This window comes from Macaca thibetana, chromosome 4, assembly GCF_024542745.1.
Source record: "Macaca thibetana thibetana isolate TM-01 chromosome 4, ASM2454274v1, whole genome shotgun sequence".
Lineage (NCBI taxonomy): Eukaryota > Metazoa > Chordata > Mammalia > Primates > Cercopithecidae > Macaca > Macaca thibetana.
Window position 1 is genome coordinate 120,935,095 of NC_065581.1, and position 16,324 is coordinate 120,951,418.

Below are 16,324 nucleotides of genomic sequence, written 5' to 3' on the forward strand. Positions count from 1 at the left end.
ACTAGAGAACCAATCTGGTTACTTTTTCAACCTAAGATTTGCCTGCTAACTTATATATTAAACTTAAGGTCCTTTATCTATTTAATATAATAAATGTAAATAAATTACAGCAGAAGAGCTGCAAAGGTTCAAAAGTTAAAAATCAGGAAGTCTCAATCCTTACCCTAAGCTTACAATTTATGGGAAGAAATAAGCAGGTACAAAAATAATTTTTAAAAAGGCCAGGCACAGTGGCTCACTCCTGTAATCCCAGCACTTTGGGAGGCTGAGGCAGGCGGTTCACCTGACGTCAGGAGTTTGAGACCACCCTGGCCAAATATAGTGAAACCCCATCTCTACTAAAAAAATACAAAAATTAGCTGGGCGTGGTGGTGCACACCTGTAGTCCTAGCTACTTGGGAAACTGAGGCAGGAGAATCACTTGAACCCGGAAGGCAGAGGTTACAGTGAGCAGAGATCGTGCCATTGCATTCCAGCCTGGGTGACAGAGCAAGACTCTGTCTCTCAAAAATCATAATTTTTTTTAAAAAACAAGAACAGGCCAGAAAAGGAGAAAAAGAACCAGCATGACCCACCAAGCTGGGTGGAGGCTGAAAATTGCAACACTGGGGTTGTGGCCTCTTCACCCAGGGCTTCAAAAGTGACCTGCAAAGATAAGAAACCTCAGTGGATATGGACTTCTGGGGCAATGCACTTCACCCACGGTCTCCAACAAGACCCAAAAGCAAACCTGTCAAGCACACTCCTAGGCCGTAGTAATCAGATCCTTGAGAGTAATTTTTAAAAGGCTGTGATGTAAGTTCATGATTTTCAGAGCTTTACATTTATTTTCTTCCACTGTATATTACATATTAAAATATTAACAAAGTACCTTCTAGCAATGGTGCATTGAATGAGACACACAGAAACTTCCCTCTCCGTTCCTTGTTACCTATTTTACCTCATTAAATGAAAGTGTCGTTTTCTCGTACTCTCTTTTTTCACATACTGGACACACACACACACACGATCAATTTTGAACTAGCTCAACCAAAAGATCTTCCTTTGTTAAAAAGTAGTCTCTTGTAACCAAAGCCAACCCCGTCACTTCTATTTTGATATCAATTATATTTCAGGAAAATGAAACACTTCCTCTGACCTTAGACTAGGCTGGGTTTCCAGCTCTATAATTTCACTTCTCTTTTTCTGGTACTCACCATATTTTATTGCTAGTTGTTTGATAACATATTCAATTGTTACTTATCTTCTCTGCTTGCCCATAAGCTTCATGGGGCCAGGAGTTGTACCTGTTGTGTCTGCACCATGTACCCCAGAGCACCTGGCATATAGAAAAGCCTCGATAAATAGTTGTTGAATAAATATGCTCACCAGAATCGTTATTTTTTCCCCTCATTTTTGATGAGGCTAGGTCTTTCATACACAAAAATGAAGAAGACTGTTCTTGCTCTTACAGGGTGTTAGAGAGAATAATGATAATAAATGCCATAATAGAGGGATCTATGGGAATACTTTGAGAAGTCAGTCCGGCCAAAGGGGAGGGAAGGTGGTGTCTGAGCTTACCCTAAAAGGTTTAAAAGGAGTTAGCTTGGTAGGGAGAAGGGAAAGGGACCCAGGCACAGACAACTTCAGCGAAGGCACGAAGCATGGGATGTGTAGGAACCACAGCAATTTGGTGTTTCAGGAGTAAAAATTGGTAAGCTTAAAAGTGCTTTTCCCTTCGAAGAAAAAGTCATTGCCAAGGTCAGTGAATCAGATAATATACTATCCCACATTTATGAATGTTTAACATTCTCCTGTAAGTTATCTCTGATCCTATTAGACAGTTATTAAAGTTTTAAGACAGCACCTCAAAGCTTCCTCTGGCATAAGATTTCCTGAAATCCTCTTTATTCTCCTAGAAAGTTTACTGATTCCTCTAAGTTCACTGATGCCTGTCCCCCATCTGCAACTATTCAAAAAATTTGGCATCTCTCACTCTGCTATCTAAGATAGTATAAGGCCAAGCCAGGGACACCTCTCTCCCTCTTGCAATCTTGGTCAGAGGCCAGCAAAGGAATTTGGGCTGTGCTGTCTGTTGGCCACATCAGGAATTTAAATGAAAAACAAGGAATGACTCTCACTATACCAGGCCTGCTGGGACTAAGGCTCCGGTGCTCCTCTGCTGTTTCATGGTTCCCATGACTTCTGGATAATCTGAAAAAATCTCAACAGAATTGGTCACCACGAAAGGCCTAAGAGTTTAGGGTGAAGGTTCTCAAACTATAGCATGTATCGAAATCATCTGGGGAAAATGTGTTGAAAATGTCAGTTCATGAGTTCCACCCCTAGATTCTATTCCAGTGGATCTAGAATGGGACCTTGGACTTTTATTTCTCTTTTCTTTTTTTCCTTTTACCCCTGTTTTTTTGTACTGAAATATCCTTGTTAATTCTGCAGGTTATAATCTACAGACTACACACCGAGATTGTGAGATTCTGAGGTTATAATCTACAGACGACACACTGGACTGGTTTGAGGACTTTCAAGGGCTTGAAAGACAGAGAGAGAGAGATTGGGGGGAATCCCCCTATCACAAAATTGTTTAACATTTGACAATGTTAAAGCCTAGCATTACAGCAAGGACTGGTGTGTGTCATACTTTTGTTCTGGGTCTGGACAGCCACAGTTGTTTGCTACTTGGATGCCAGAGTTTAGCCTTCTTTGTTAAACACCGCTACTGCCCTCGCCACGGCCTACTCTCCCTGGCTCTTCTGCTCCTAATCTTCTTGGGATTAAGACTACTTTGTCTTGTTCTCTGGTCAGTTACTCTAAAATCCTTAAGGGCCTTGGACAAAAATGACAACTTTCTGGGCTCCACTCTGCACGGTGATGGTCTGGGCCATCAGACACAAGCAAGGCCGTTGCAGAGGAGGATGCTCTCTTGGCTACAAATGTAGTAAATGATGTGGTATCCAGATCCCCTTCCGGATCAAGATCCTCGGTCCCCCAGGTACTAGGAAGGTTGGCTGCTGAAGGCTCCCAGTTCCAGAAATTGCCCTGGACTGGGAGCTGCTGCCTGCATCCAATGATTAGTTGATGTGGGTACGAATGCTGAGCCTCTTGCCTCAGGAGGCAGAACAATTCTGAACAACAATCTCAGCTTCCACGTTCCTCACTGTTGAGGCCGCTGTTGTGCACGCCCCACAGTTCAGTTTCTCCCCCTGTGTAATCCCGCTTCCCTCTCTCCTACTGTGTGCTGTCCGCAGAGCACTTCCCAGTAAAAACCTCCTGTATGGAAATCTCGAGTCTCGGGGTCTGTTTCCTGGCAACTTGACCTGAGACGCTGAACTTGCGCCTTTCAGTCAAGTCCTGACAGCATAATGTAGCAGGACTCTGCACTTAACTTCTTGGGCAATCTTGGGTGGTCGCTTAATCTCTCCAAGTGTTTCCCACCTTATCTATAAAATGTGGATGATGGCAACAGCAACAACGAATTCTTATTTTTCCATTCTTTCTGGCTGTTATGAGAATTAACAGAAATAATATATATGACAGTACTTCATAAACAATAAACAGCTAAATAATATTATCAACTGAACATCATTATATGTTGGTTTAGCATGAAGTAGTCAAGGAAGAGGGGAGGAGGAGGTGGGAAATGTTGTACTATTACAGAATTTAGCTAATACACTATGTCCTACTTACCTCAAATCAACAGATTTGGGTCACTAATCAACATAACGAAGTACGTAATAGAAAATTAGAAATACAACCATGAAAAGAGATGCACATTGCTGCAATCCTGAAACTGAAACTGAAGACAGAACTATTTGCTTACTGTTTCCATAGGAAGATAAAAACAGAGCTATGTCACTATTCTGAAAAGCTGAAAGTGACCTGATTACACAATAAGTTCTGCAAGGAGTAATGGAATACCTCTTTGCATCCTTGAACAGGGAACAAGTAAAACAAGTATACAAAATGGGAAATACTTTTCTAGAAGACTTAATATTTTCTGGATTATTTTGATGTCCTATCCACTGAAAAGAAGGAAATGAGGCCGGGCATGGTGGCTCATGCCTATAATCCCAGCACTCTGGGAGGCTGAGGCAGGTGGGTTGCCTGAGATGCGGAGTTGGAGACCAGCCTGACCAACATGGAGAAACCCCATCTCTACTAAAAACACAAAATTAGCCACCCGTGATGGTGCATCCCTGAAATCCCAGCTACTCAGGAGGCTGAGGCAGGAGAATTGCTTGAACCAGGGAGGCGGAGGTTGTGGTGAGCGGAGGTCGCACCATTGCACTCCAACCTAGGCAATAAGAGCGAAAACTCTGAGGAAAGAAAGACAGAAAGACAGACAGAAAGAAAGGAGAAAGAGAGAAAGAGAAGGAAGGGAAGGGAAGGGAAGGGAAGAGAGAGAGAGAGAGAGAGAGAGAGAGAGAGAGAGAGAGAGAAAGAAAGAAAGAAAGAAAGAAAGAAAGAAAGAAAGAAAGAAAGAAAGAAAGAAAGAAAGAAAGAAAGAAAGAAAGAAAGAAAAGAAAGAGAGAGAGAGAAAGAAAGAAAGAAGGAAAGAAAGAAAGAATAAAAGAAAGAAAGAAACATTGATTAAATTTTAAAACACATTTAATTAGCTCAAGAAGGGCAACTGAAAATTACCAATTCTAAAACTACATCATTCTAAAAATAACCAAATTACGGAGCCTTACAAAGAAGTTGAATGAAATACACAGTCTGGTATCCATAAACTCAGAAGGAGTGCCAAGAAATGGCTTACTCTGACAGACGGTCTCATTATTAGTAAAAGTCACAGAATGGTTATTAGAACTGGGAGGAGTCTTAGAGGTGGCTTAACAGAGCCCCTAACTCTAGCTATTCTCTTCTCTCAGGGAAACCACAGTTGAATTGAACAGCCAAGACAAACCCACATGAAATATTAACCAAAACCCTTCCCTTTCTTGTGATCTGAGCACTGAATGAATTATAGGCAGGCACATAAAAGCTCAGACCAAGGGGCAGACATGTGGGCTCTATTACCCTGCAAGGCTTCATGTCACTCTCATTTCATGGGCAACTATAAATATACTGATTTGCCACTCAATCTGAAGAAATGCTGAACAAAACATTCAATTCATGTGATTGATGTGTGGAGAACATATTTTAAAACTTCAAGTTTTAGGTATGTGAACATTCTCCCCTGCCCCTGCGGCTGCCCCCAGGCTCAAGCAATCCTCCTGCCTCAGCCTCCCAAAGTGGACATTTGAACATTTTAAAGCTTCAATAAGTGAGTTTGCTGATTCAGTTTGGGTACAACATTAACTGGGCGTTTTAAACCTTACATGGTCCAAAGTAGAGGTCTTTGAGGAAAAGATAACCAAGGCAGCTTTGTGGACACAATGGTTTCAGCTCTAGGAACCTTCAGACAGTCTCCACTAAAATGGAAATTCCCAGGAGAAAAGGTCTGATTGTTCCAGTTTCTTCCTAGATCAATTCTTAGTCCCTGATTGCTGAACAAAAAATCAGGATATTAATCTAAGTCAGGGTTGGTTGAATCATCAAACAATGAGAACAGTTAAGAGTTGGGATCATTTCTTTGGGAGGCAGGGGGCGGGTGGCCAGGGTTGTTGGTCAAAATACTTCTGTTCAGACTAAATAATGCACCCAGGTGCCCCAAATAGAAAGCAAGTTCTGAATGCAAGATACTTTAATTATTTTGCCAAGCTAAAGTCAAGAGGACAGGAGACACAGCAGGGCCAGACTCACTTAATAAGATTCTGGAAGTTAGAGGCAGGTAAGGCACCTGCTTCAAGGTAAAATTAGAACAAAATTGGATTCAGAAGGCAGATCACAAGTCAGGAATGTAAGATCTGGAGTTGTTATGTACCTGTCTGCATTTGTTAGTGGTTCTTCCACCATTTGACCCTGTTCTGTAGATTAATGCCTCCCTTGCTAGCCTTTCTGCTCCCCTATGGAAGATCTTAGCAACAAAACATTGAGTGCATCTGAGAAATACGAAAAGTTGAGCATTCAGTGTTTAGGATGGGTGGAAACCAAGACAGCTCTGGAGATGCAATGACTGAAGCACTTGGAACCTTCAGACACTGTGAGTCTCCATTAAGACGTTTCAATTCCCAGGATAAAAATGTCTGATTATTCCAGGTTTCTTCCTAGATGAATCAGGTATTTCTTGGAGTGAAGGTTGGAGGTGGGATGTCATGTAGCACAGTAGGGATACTGAGGGCCCATCTTATGCATCAAGGCCATTCTTGGGATAAGGAAGAATTATTAGGGGCAGGAAAGTGACTTCAACCTGAGCTTACCACAAAGTCCAAATCCTCATTGATTCATTCATCAAGACAGCACATCACAGCAGAGTGCTTCAGAATGCAAGCTATGGAACCAAGTGCTTGGGATCCATTTCTGGCTCTGTCAGTTACTAACACTGCACTTTCTTCACCAGTCAAAGCAGTTAATTTGAGTGCCTATCTCACAGGATGGTACTGAGGAGTAAAAGGCTTAATGCGCATAGTGAGCCTAGGATAGTGTGTGGCCCATAATAAGTACTCAACAAATTTTAGCTATTACTGACATTCATTTGAAAAATCTTAATGAGCACTGATTATGTGCCAAGTACTGTGTGAGCTTCTCACCACCCTTTAGCCCAAATCTACTCTTCCACTGAGTAGGATATTCTTATCCTAGTCATTCATTAGAAATGTGGGAGTCATCTTAACTTCTCCCACCTCCTCATTGCCCACTTCTAAATATACACCCGACTGGGTTCCACCTATTAAACCTCTACCAGCCCCTTTCCTCTTTTCCCGTCTGCACTGTCACTGCTCGATTCAGGCCTTCTTTAATGTCCCATCTGCAATATGACAACAGTTTCCAAGGTGTCTCCCTAAAGTCAATGCCACTGTCATCTAATCTAAGATTTTTTAAATTCCAATTTTTGTTATAATTTTTTAAACACACACCTGACAATATCATTCACTTGTTCAAAGGGCTCAGTACTATAAACCCTCATGGGGCCTTTGTGATCTGGCCCTTCCTGTCTCCCCAGCCCTCGCTCTGTGCTGTCACTAAACAGGCTGGAGTTTCCTGAATGTCCAGTGCTGTTTCACTTCTCTATGGGTGCTGTTCCTTCTGCTGGGTCACCGAGCCTTCCACTTGCCTGCCAATTCATCCTCCTACATGATGGTTCATTATTTCATCAATAAACACTTTCCAACACTTCTCATGAGTCGAGCCTGGGACAAGTTCAGGGAGTACAATGCTGAATGACACACTCAACCCTTTCTCATAGAAAAAGTAACTTCAGGGCTCTCAAAGGAGGAATAAAGTTTGGAAATTAAGGTAAAGTTGTCTGAAATTTAGCAGTGTTGCCTTTATTAGTTGGATATCTTAGCAAACTGTGGAAACTTGGAAACCTTGATACTTGGGCATCAAGTTCAAAAGTGTCTCAGCAGATTTCAATTGTAACAGTAAACTGTGATATGGTAGATTTATTCATTTTGGCTCACAAGGCTATAATGTGCTAAAAAACATTGATTTGAACTACAAAAACAATGATCAAAAACTTGCTTCAATATAGTGTTACAAATTTATAAAGTATTAGGCAGGGCATGGTGGCTCACATCTGCAATACCAGCACTTTGGGAGGCCAAGGCAAGCAGATCACCTGAGGTCAGTAGTTCGAGACCAGCCTGGTCAACAGGGCCAAACTTGTCCCTACTAAAAATACAAAAGTCAGCTGGGTGTTGTGGGTGCCTGTAGTCCCAGCTACTTGGAAGGCTGAAACACGAGAATTGCTTGAACGCAGGAGGAGGAGGTTGCAGTGAGCCAAGATTGCACCACTACACTCCCGTCTGGGGCAAGAGAGTAAGACTCTGTCTCAAAAAACAAAACAAAACAACCTATTAATTAGTCATACCATTTCCTAAAAGTCACACTGCTAACTAAAGGTGACTGCAATGATCTAGGGATGGTAATCTGCTGAGTTTACTCTTTAAATACACTGGAACCCAGCAGATTGAGTTATATTGGGACAGAAACTTCACTCTGGGTATAGATTTACCCTAGCACCTTGTCAGCGGGATCCTATTATTCATGGTTGTACAAGCAAGGTTCAGGGAAGAGGCTGGCACAGAGAAAGTACCTGTTAACTGTTGTTTGGGACTGAATTCAGCTCAACTCAGCTCCAGTAGAGATGGTGCTCCCTTCTCTACCGTGTTGAGATAGTGTGCAGTCCCTTCCTAGGTGCTGCTACCCACCACAGTGGGGCCTGTCAGCTTCAACTTTTAAATTTCTCTGCTCCCGCTGGGACCCACCCGCTTCAAAAAGCACCATGTGGTTTTGGCATCAATTTAGTAAACACACACTGTCTGAAATATTTTGATTTTAGAGAGTTACTTACAATCACCACATTAAATGATACATTTCTACTATTCAGTGAAAATGGTAGCAAAATGGTCATTGAATAATGAAATTAATTTTCTCCTGGGCTTCTGAGGCAAAGCACATGATTTTAATGGTTATCTTAAATCAACCCAGTGACCTTTACTGGCATGTTGTAACATCAGGCGCCTTAGGAAACTGAAAACTCAATCGTCACTTCCCATACCACTGCCCCAGGTCAGCAGGGCAGGCATTTCACATCTACAGTCTCATTTTAAATACAGACAGAGCAAGCCTCGCTTTTCAAAAGTTCATTAACAAAGTCTCACAATTAAGAGAGCAGCCCTGTGACTCATTTTTGGATACCTGTAAATAACAGCTCCTCCCTTTGCTGAGAAACGGCTGAAACAAGCGCGTGAGAACCACAGGAAGTAATACAGATCTCAGCTGGTGTCAGCGGAGTCTAGAAAAAGGCAGAATTCCCTCTCAGGACGGCGTGGTTCTCGCAGGCATTGCCACTACTTCTCTCCATTTTTCTAAAACAAAGTCTTACGTGGGCTGCGAAGGGACTGCTCCAAGGCTCTATCAATTTCTCCGTCTTTCTTGGCTACTGAGTGACACTGCCAAGTTCAAGTCAAGAAGTACCCATTCTGGTGTTTTTGACACAGTCACCCTAATAGGAAGTGAAGAGGTGATAACACAAAAACACTTCAGTCTTTCGATTTAAAATAAAATTAGTCTTAGGTGGACACTTTAAAAAGGCAGCCTACCGACAGGTATCCCTAAAATAATTCCTGTGAAGCACTAAATCCTAAATCCCTCAGCCTCTGAAATTAAAAGTAATTTTAAAAAATCATTCCGCTTTATATGAGGAACCCAATCCTGTGTTTCCGAAGGTGCCCAGAGGCGGCGTGAGGACCTGCGCCAGATCCAAAATCCCAACTAAGGCGCAGCCGCGGGTCCCGAGCCCAGACAGTGCCCCCGCCCGCCTCCCGGATCTCTCAGCGCACGGGGAATAGTCAGGAAGAGAAATGGGGGGTCAGGAAGAGAAATGGGGGGTCAGAAAGAGAAATGGGGGCTCAGGGAGAGAAAAACAAACCTGGACCCGGAACGAGAGCGCGAACTGAGAAGCCTCTCTCCCCGCAGGGCGCGCGTCCCCTGTGGGCGCCGCGATGGGGAAGGAAACCTGTTGCGCGACTCCCGGCGGCTCTGCTCCCGGCGCCTCCTGCGGCCGAGGCTGGGCTCCTCCACAGCCGCCCGAGCTCCGCGCCGCCGCGGCCGCATCTGGGCGCCGCCGGCTCAGCCCCCGCCGCTTAGGAAGCTACCACAGCTGGGGACCAGGCCCCGCCCCGGGATGACAGCGCCGGGGCGCGGCAGCAGCTGGCTCACAGAGCACGGGTTCCCGCCCCACCCGGAGTCCGTGCGCTCGGGACCGCCCGGAGCCGGGGACTCGCTCCAGCCCCTCCCGCGAGCCCCGGGGCGTTCCCGGGGGCGGCGCGGACCGGCGCAGGGAGTGGGATGTTAGCCGCCCAAGACACTTCCTCCGCTCATCCTCTGGTCCCCAGATCAGGGAGTGCGATGGACTTTCCCCGGGAATCCCCGCTGCGCCGGTGACATTTGCAGTCCGGTGCGTTTCTGCGGCAAGGACGCTGGAAGCGGTCTCTGAGCGTGGGTGTGGCTGCGGAGGCTGCAGCAGGTCCTGCATCCGCGGGACCCTCGAGGAGGCGGGCGAGGAGCCTGCGGTCACACAGGGGCCGAGCACAGCCTTCCCAGAACCCGGCCGGCCAACCCATCTCCAGTCGGCCTCAACACCCGCCAGGCTCATCATTCCCTGGATATCAACTGAGCGGCCCCTTGTATTCCCAGGATAACACCGCGCTCAAAAACACTGCCAAGACCCTCCCTCCAGGTCCCGGCACTTTAACGGGGAGAGATAAACATAAAGTGTGGATTGTGTCAGGTGATGGTAAAGCACCTTGAAAAACAAGGCTGAGGCTGAAAAGTAAGGAAGTGATACTCAAGAAAGGAAAAATCGGGCCGGGCGCGGTAGCTCATGCCCGTAATCCTAACACTTTGGGAGGCCGAAGGGGGCGGATCTCTTGAGCCCAGGAATTTGAGACCAGCCAGAGCAATATGGTGAAAGCCTATCTCTACAAAAAATAAAAAATTAACTGGGCGTGGTGGCACGCGCTGTGAGCCCAGCTACGCGGGAGGCTAAGGTGGGAGGATCACTTGAGGCCGGGAGGTCAAGGATGCAGTGAGCCGAGATCGCGCCACTGCACTCCAGCCTGGGCGACAGAATGAGACGCTGCCTCAATTGAATGAGAAGAAAAAAAATAAAAAATAAAAATAAACGAATCCTGTCTTGATGGGAGAATGTTTAAACACAGGAACCACCTGAAAGAGCTCCCAGTTGCCAAAGATGGAACCATTGAGCAACGAAGTAAACTGAACAAAGTAGTACTGGATTACAAACCAAAGTAAAAAATATCCATGTGTCTACACTGATATAAATAAATAAATAAATAAATAAATAAATAAATGGCAGAGAGGAGACAAATCTCCTATACAGAATAATTCCAAATAATTTATGTAGATCATCTACCCTAGGCTGTGCACAGTGACTTCCTCCAAAATAGTACAATGTGGAAAGGGGAAAAGAGTAGCTTTACAATGGAGAAAGCCAACAGACACTACCCCAACCAGATGTTCTAAGTCAACGTCAACAATCATGACTCATATTGATGGCGTGTAGTCAACATGATGTGATGAATATGGCATATTACCTGTGTGGTCTCCCTCCCCGAAAACCATAACCTCAGTATCATAATGAGAAAAATATCAAACAACTTCCAACAGCGGGACATCTTACAAAATACTGGACCAATATTCCTCAAAGTTGTCAGGTTATCAAAAGTAAGGAAAGTACAGTCCAGACGTTGTGGCTGTCGCCTGTAATCCCAACACTTTGAGAGGCTGAAGCCAGAGGATTGCTTGAGGCCAGGAGTTCGAGACCTGGCCTGGCCAACATAATGAGATGCTGTCTCTACAAAAAAATTAAAATAAAGAAAGTCTGAAAAACTGCTGCAGCCTAGAAGAAACTCAGGAGATGTGAAACGAAATGTAATGTGGTATCCTGGCTAGGATCCTGGGACAGAAAAAGGACTTGGGGAAAAACTAAGGAAATCTAAATAAAGTGTGGACTTTCATTAGTAATAAGAATCAAGGTTGATTAATTAGTTGTGAGGAATGTAATGTAAGATGGTAATCATAGGGAAATCTGAAATGGAATCTACGGCAATTCTGTACTACATTTGCAATTGTTCTGTAACTCTAAAACTGTTCTAAAAAATAGTTTATTTTAAAAGAAAGTGAAATAAGAGGGATGAGGTATGTTATATTTTTAAAAATAGGTATATTGCAAAGCCCTCTGTGATAGGAGAATCATTGAGGGAGGAAACAATGCAGCTATTGGGATTAAGATCATTTCAAGCCTAGGAATCAGTGGATGTAAACGCCCTGAGGCAGGAGCATGCTTGGCTTCTGGGAGAAATATCAGCATGGGCAAAACAGAGTCCAGGAAGAGTTATGGTGGTGGGACTAGGAGTGGGGAATAGAGCATGTAGGGCATTGGTAGTCATGATAGTCTTTAAATTTTACATTGATTGAGATAGGAAGACTGAAGAATGTTTAACAGAGAAGCTAAATGATGTGGCTGGTTGTTTTTTTAATCTACCGTTTTGCTGAGGATAGATTAAAGGACAAAGATGAAAAGAGGCCAGCGAGTTAGAAAGCTGTGATGGTTAATCTGATGTGTCAAATTTATTGGACCTTGGGGTGCCCAGATATTTGGTAAAACGTTATCCTGGGTGTGTCTGTGAGGGTGCTTGCTGATGACATTTTTATTTTTATTTTTATTTTTTATTTATTTATTTTTTTTTTTTGAGATAGTGTCTCACTCTGTTGCCCAGGCTGCAGTGCAGTGGCATGATCATGGCTCCCTGCAGCCTCGACCTCCCCTGCTCAAGTGATCCTCCTGCCTCAGCCCCCTGAGTAGCTGGGACTACAGGCATGCACCACCACACTTGGCAAATTTTTTATTTTTAGCCCAGGCTGGTCTCCAACTCCTTAGGTCAAGTGATCCTGCCACCTTGGCCTCCCAAAGTGCTGGGTTAACAGGCATCAGTTACCATGCTCAGCTGAGATTAACCTTTGAATCCATGGAGAAGACTGCCTGAAAAAGAGTCTAAGTTGTGCATGGGGAAAAAAGGGAAAGATTGCTGGGGATTCAGAGTGGCATTTTGGACACCTTCAGTTTGGAGTTGTCAAGTTGTCACAAAGGTGGTTGGTTAGGTGAGTCTGGGATGGTGGTATATATTTGGAGTTCTTTAGCATATAGATGGTGTGCAGACAGGATGGGGATGTCTGAAATCTGAGTCCTGGCATGCTCCGAGGTTAGGAAGATAGAGAATCAAAAAAAAGAGAATGAGAAGTTCTGATTAGTGAGATAGATAAACCAAGAGAGAACATGTTCCCAGAAGCCAAATGAAAAAAATGTTGCAAGAAAGAATGATTAACTTTCAAATGCTGCTACAGTGTGTAAAATTAGGATGCAAAACTGAGCAATGTGCTTGGCCACATGGAAGTCAGTGGTGAGCTTGGTAACAAGAGTTTTAGTGGGGGATGACCAAAGCCTATTTGGAGTGACCCCAGAAAGAATCAAAATGGCAGATGAAGACAAAGAAATGGAGTAGAAACTGGAAGGAATCATATAGTCAAAGCAGTTTGTTCGTTTTTTTTAAATTAGAAGTTATACATGTTTGTACACTCACCAGCATGAACCAAAAGGAAAGGAAAGAGGGATAATACAGGAGCAAAAATATGGGTTACATACTGGAGCAATGTTCTTGAGTAGACGAGCAGGTGTGCAATCCAATGCACAAATGGAAATTTGGGGTAAAATAGAAGAAAGAGTTCATCCCTGGTAACAGGAGAAAACAACTCCAAACTGAACATGTCCAAAATGCCACTCTTAATTCCCGGCAATCTTCCCCTTCCCTCCCCATCCGCAATTTACTTTTTCAGGCAGTCGTCCTCATAGATTCAAATGTTAATCTCAGCTGAGTGTGGTAGCCTGTAAACCCAGCACTTTGGGAGGCCAAGGTAGGAGGATCACTTGAACCTGGGAGTTGGAGAGCAGCCTAGGCAACATAGGGAGATCTTATCTTTACTAAAAATCAAAGAATTAGCCGAGTGTGGTGGTGCATGCCTGATGTCCTAGCTACTCGGAAAGTGTGGCAGAGATGCTGGTAAATGTGGAGGCAATAACATATTTTATCAATGAAATTAAAAGCAAAGGCCAGGCACGGTGGTTCAGGCCTGTAATCCCAGCACTTTGAGAGGCTGAGGTGGGTGGGTCACCTGAGGTCAGGAGTTCAAGACCAGCCTGACCAACATGGAGAAACCCTGTCACTACTAAAAATACAAAATTAGCCGGGCATGGTGGTGCATGATGACAGGGTTTAGCGTATGGCCAATCTAAATTATCTTCTGCAGTTGATCTGCCCACATTCAGCTGAAACCCCAGCTTATTCTTGGGTTATTCTTGTTTTACAGATTTTCTGGAAACCTTAGCTCTCCCCTCCAATCTGGAGTTTTTCAGAGGTGATGACTGATAAGGACCTTAGGGTGAAGCTCAAATAAAGCAGAGCTGGCACTGGGTGCGGGGTGTGGCCATTGCATGGAGGTCTGTCAGCCGCAGCCATCATCCTGCACACTAGTGCCGTTCCTAATTTACAGAGCTCATAAACCCATTGAATGCTAGGGTTGGAAGGTCCTCTAACACAGCCACCCTTCTGAGGTGCAACTCCTTCACAGCTCTCAGTCAAATAGTCATTGCATATCAACTACCATTTCTCTTTTTCATGCTAGTTCGAGAACTCTTTGCAGACAAAGAATGTGTTTAAACTTATTGTACTGTTGTGATAAAATATTTACAACGTAGAATTTACCATTGTAACTATGTTAAAGTGTACAGTGGCATTAAATTAGGTACATTCACATTGTGGTGTAACCATCACCACCATCCTGAACGTTTTTATCCTGCCAACTAAAACTGCACCCGTTAAACACTAACTCCCTAGTCTCTCCTCCCTCTTACCATTAGCAACCACCATTCTACTTTTTTTCTTTACTAACATCTCTCTCAGTCCTTGATAACCACAATTCTACTTCTGCTTCTATGAGTTCAACGTTTTTAGATTCCACATGTAAATGTCATCATGTGGTATTTGTTTTTCTGTGCCTGGCTTATTTCACTTAACATAATGTCCTCCAGGTTCATTCATGTCATTGCAATGACAGGATTTCCTTCTTTTGTAAGGCTGAAAGTACCCCATTGTGTGTATATGTATATCACATTTTCTTTATCCATTTATTCACTGTTGAACACTCATGTTGATTCTATATCTTGGCTATTGTAAAATGCAGCAATGAACATGGACGTGCAGAAATCTCATCACACTGATTTCGTTTCCTTTGGATGTATACCCAGTAGTGAAATTGCTAGATTCCATCGTTTTACTTTCTGCCTTAATGAATTTGACTGCTCACATACTACCTCACATAAGTGGAATCATACAATATTTGTCTTTCTGTGACTGGCTTATTTCACTTGGCATTATGTCTTTAATGTTTATCCATGCCGTATGGAGCATGTGTCAGAATTTCCTTCCTTTTTAAGGCTGAGTGATATCTCATTGTATGTATATATTAGATTTTGTTGATCCATTCACCTGTCAATGGACACTTAGGTTGCTTCCACCCTTTGGTTATTGTGACTAATGCTGCTATGAACATGAACATACAAATATCTCTTAGAGTCCCTGCTTTCATTTTTGGGGGTATATACCCAGAAATGAATTTGCTAGGTCATATGATAACTCTATGTTTAACTTTTTGTAGAGTTATCATACCATTTTCCACAACAACCAAGCCATTTTACATTTATACCTGCAATGCTCAAGGGTTCCAATGTCTCCACCTCCTTGCCAACACTTACTTTCTTTAGGCTATCTTTGATTTCTATTTCATACCCTGCAGGACACATGATATTGTATGAGTAAATTATTGACCCTGTTATTAACCCTGTCAAAAAGGAAATGAGGTTAAATGAAGCAACTTGTGCTCAGCAAGTCTCAGTTAGTACACCTTGCTCTAGATTTGCGCTGTTCTTTACCATAGCCACATGTGGCTAATTAAATCAAAATGAATTAAAATTAAATAAAATTTAAAATTCAGTTCCTCAGCCACATTAGCAACATTTTAAGAACTTAACAGCCACCATAACTAGTGTCTACTATTTTGGACAGTGCAGAATATAATATTTCCATTATTGTAGACAGTTATTAATATTTGGCTTCTATATTGGACAGCACTTTCTAGATTCTAGTAGCCACCTCTCCTCATCCTACAAATAATATTTGAATAAGCTTTTCCAGAACTGGCCAACTTTAAATTTAAGTTTAAGATCTTTCTTTCAGGAGAGAAAAAATATGCTGCTTGAAACTCTGTGACTTTTTTGTACCTCAACGGCTGCTCTGTAAACTCTCTAATTTTCATGTTTAAACATTGTATTTGGACACTCAGTGGTCATGTGGATCTGTTGCTCTTTATTACCTCTGTGAATGCAGACTTACAAAACTAGTTAAAGCTTTGTCTATATCATTCAACTCACCTACTAAATCATAAGTTTCAAGAAGGCAAGGATTATGTCTGTTTCACTTACACTCCTTTTTACCTAAAGCCTAGCACAATACCTAGACCATTTGAGATACTCAATAAATATTTGTTGAAAGATAATTTAATGAATGACCATAGTAAGCACTGAGATGAAGGTCCCGATACAGCCTTTTGGAGGGAGGCACCTAGACATAACAAGACCTGGGAA

General features: G+C 43.1%; 1 protein-coding gene across 2 annotated transcripts in view; it reads right to left on the bottom strand.

Moving 5' to 3' along the window:
* The window catches only part of STX11 (syntaxin 11), a 39,965-nt gene extending 30,174 nt beyond the window's left edge, over nt 1-9,791 (bottom strand). The window contains exons 1-2 of one of the 2 annotated variants that reach the window (XM_050787415.1): nt 9,476-9,791; nt 8,743-9,049 (exon numbers count right to left, since the gene is read on the bottom strand). The gene's annotated coding sequence lies outside the window, so the exon portion shown is untranslated. The remainder of the gene's footprint in view (nt 1-8,742; nt 9,050-9,475) is intronic. The other variant, XM_050787414.1, reaches the window with a different exon arrangement.
* Between the last annotated feature and the right edge of the window lie 6,533 nt (nt 9,792-16,324).